A 629-nucleotide genomic window follows, 5' to 3' on the forward strand; every position below is an offset into this window, starting at 1 on the left:
TGGGGCTGGCAGGGACCTTACAGCTCATGCAGTTCCAGCTGATTATCTCCTGCTCCGTGTCTCTCTCTCTGACAGGAGTTTTCTCTTTCTTTTCCTCACCCAACCTCACACTTCTTGGGCAGTCAAATCCATGTTGTTGAATAAAATCCATCTCTTGCACTCCCATGGTCCCATTTGCCCCTTAATTGGGGCAGAGCCATCTCCCCCTCATCGCATGGTGACACGTGGGCAGGGACACCTTCCACTATGCCAGGTGGCTCCCAGCCCCATCCCCATTTTTCGTTGTTCTAAGATAACTTTCACAGAATGCCAGGATCACAGCTCCAGGGATGGGAGCTCCTGCTCAGCCCCTGCAGCAGCTCCATGTGGGACAGCAGGGCCGGGTCCTGCCCAGCCCCGGGTGGCGCCGCTGCCGTCCCGGTGAGGCCGCGCTCGGAGCGGCCCCGCGGTGCTGCCGGGCCCCGCTGTGTCCCTGGGCTCGGGGCCGTGTCCCTGCGGCCCTGCAGGGCCCTGCTGTGTCCCCGGGCTCGGGGCCGTGTCCCTGCAGCCCTGCCGGGCCCTGCTGTGTCCCTGGGCTCGGGGCCGTGTCCCTGCAGCCCTGCCGGGCCCCGCGGTGTGCCTGGCCGCGG

The sequence above is a fragment of the Geospiza fortis genome, unplaced genomic scaffold (assembly GCF_000277835.1).
Source record: "Geospiza fortis unplaced genomic scaffold, GeoFor_1.0 scaffold96, whole genome shotgun sequence".
In the NCBI taxonomy this organism is placed as follows: Eukaryota; Metazoa; Chordata; class Aves; order Passeriformes; family Thraupidae; genus Geospiza; species Geospiza fortis.